Below are 2,550 nucleotides of genomic sequence, written 5' to 3'. Positions count from 1 at the left end.
GGTACTAATGTGTAACATGAATGGTTATTAAATAATAGGTAGGGAAACGGGAGGGGTACTAATGTGTAACTTGATTCGTTATTAAATAATAGGTAGGGAAACGGGAGGGTGGGACTAATGTGTAACTTGAACGGTTATTAAATAATGTAGGAAATGTTCCCAAAATAAACTGTTTTTTACATTTAAAAAAAACATGAACACCCAGGGGACTAAAAATAGTTGTTGTCCCCCCCCCCTAGAGAAATCTGAAGTGGTGTTCCTGATTACAGTATCACTATCTATCAGTTTTTTCTGGGTTGTCACTACGATACATTCTGCCACCATGATATAGGTATCCTTCAGTTTTGTAGGTTGTCACTATGATACATTCTGCCATCATGATGTAGGTATCCTTCAGTTTTGTAGGTTGTCACTATGATACATTCTGCCACCATGATATAGGTATCCTTCAGTTTTGTAGGACCTACATCATGATGGCAGAATGTATCATAGTGACAACCTACAAAACTGAAGGATGGCTATATAATGATGGCAGAATGTATCATAGTGACAACGTACAAAGCTGAAGGATACCTATATCATGATGGCAGAATGTATCATAGTGACGACATCTAACAAAGTACATTGTTACCTTTATATACTGTAACATCTAACAAGGTACATTATCTTTATATATTGTAACATCTAACAAAGTACATTGTTATCTTTATATACTGTAACATCTAACAAAGTACTTTGTTACCTTTATATACTGTAACATCTAACAAAGTACAATATAGCTGTATATGCTGTAACATCTAACAAAGTACAATGTTGCCTTTATATACTGTAACATCTAACAAAGCACACTGTTATCTTTATATACAGTTGTTGGAACCTTTGTTTGTTTTTGCAAAAACTTACACAATGGACTATCTACACTATCCAGCTACAGCAAGGAAATGAACCCTAGATTTTTGAGTTACAAGTTCATGAACTCATTGGTGACTCACCAGAGGACAGCATGTATCTTAACAGATTACATTTTACCTGTATATATAGTAAAGTAGACTAGCATGAGTGTTATCTGTTATTAAAAGATGTCACATCAAATAACTTAAAAAAATATCATGTTTATTCAGGTTGAGCTATACAAATTCTGTCAGTATCACTGCAGGTAATTTGTTAAAATTAATGTTACCTTTTTATTCGACTATCAGGAATAGATCTGTTGACAGAGATTTGGTCACTGGCAAGCAAGTTGAATAGATTGAGCTTAAAGAGTTCATTTTTCAAAGTTTCTTCCTCTTTACCAATAATCACTGCTTTTCCATTCTCTCCTGGCCAGTGAGGTGGATTATTTTGTAAAACTGAGGGGGAGGGAAGGAGAGAAAAAATATTTTTACTAGGTGAAAACCAAACTTCCCAGCTTTGTCTTACTGGAAAGCCATATTTCATCTTTAAGCAAGAAAATCAATAAAGAAGTACAAGAAAAAAATTAGTCATAAAATTTAGAAAAGCACTAACATTTATCATCAGTTCTGAGATTTTATGACAGATGTTTCTAAATGTCATATAAAACAGTTATAAACAGGCTCAAAAACTTTGCTTTAAATAACTTTACTTTTCTACACCAGAGTCCGAAAAACTTGCTGTAGAATGTAACATGTTTGAAGTCAAATGTGATTTAAAAAAAGTATTTGGTTCTTTCAACAGAACCAAATGTGATTTAAAAAAAGTATTTGGTTCTTTCAACAGAACCCAAATGTGATTTTAAAAAAGTATTTGGTTCTTTCAACAGAACCCAAATGTGATTTAAAAAAAAGTATTTGGTTCTTTCAACAGAACCAAATGTGATTTAAAAAAAGTATTTGGGTCTTTCAACAGAACACAAATGTTTTTTTATTAGCAAGCTGTGTTCAGTTGGACTTATACCAAAACATTTCCATCAGGAAGTAACTGCTTGTACCTATGATGATGAAGAGATAATACTTCGTGATGCAGGAAAAAGGTTCACAGGCATCCTATTTCAACTTGGTACAGCAAATGACAGACAAGACACTTAATATTGAGTGGTAAACAAGCTATCCCTGAAAGTATAATGTGGTGTAAAAAAAACCTGTTCGACTAATCCAGCAAGTCAAAGGTACGACTGTTCACAGATCCAAACGATTTTCTGGAAAAATTCAACTGTATGAAGGAATAAAAGCATATCAATAGGATTTAGGGTAATAAAATCTTGATGAATTAGCTATTAGGAAAACTTGTCCATCAGGAATAGAAAGTAGGCTTTTGTTACCAAGACTCAATTAAAACAGTTGGCATTAAAAGTTTCCATGAGCTTTAATTAATTCTACGCTCTGTGTTTGTGTTTGGTTCTCATTCAAAACATTGTAAACATTAAATTGCACAAAAAAGTAGTTTGTGTATTTTATTTAAGCGTAAAATGCACAAAATTGAACACCAAATCATATATTTCCTTGGGACAAAGTGGAAAGTATATATCATAGTGACAACCTACAAAACTGAAGGATTTACAGTATATAAAGGTAACAATGTACTTTGTTAGAT

General features: G+C 32.7%; 1 long non-coding RNA gene across 2 annotated transcripts in view; it reads right to left on the bottom strand.

The window, feature by feature from the left end:
- Positions 1 to 1,176: 1,176 nt before the first annotated feature.
- Positions 1,177 to 2,550, bottom strand: part of LOC111089180 — a 13,370-nt gene continuing 11,996 nt past the window's right edge. For both annotated transcript variants that reach the window (XR_002613492.1, XR_002613493.1), the window contains one exon: positions 1,177 to 1,349. This is a non-coding gene — a long non-coding RNA (uncharacterized LOC111089180). The remainder of the gene's footprint in view (positions 1,350 to 2,550) is intronic.

This window comes from Limulus polyphemus, unplaced genomic scaffold (genome assembly GCF_000517525.1).
Source record: "Limulus polyphemus unplaced genomic scaffold, Limulus_polyphemus-2.1.2 Scaffold5462, whole genome shotgun sequence".
Lineage (NCBI taxonomy): Eukaryota > Metazoa > Arthropoda > Merostomata > Xiphosura > Limulidae > Limulus > Limulus polyphemus.
This window is presented reverse-complemented; position numbering and strand designations above follow the sequence as displayed.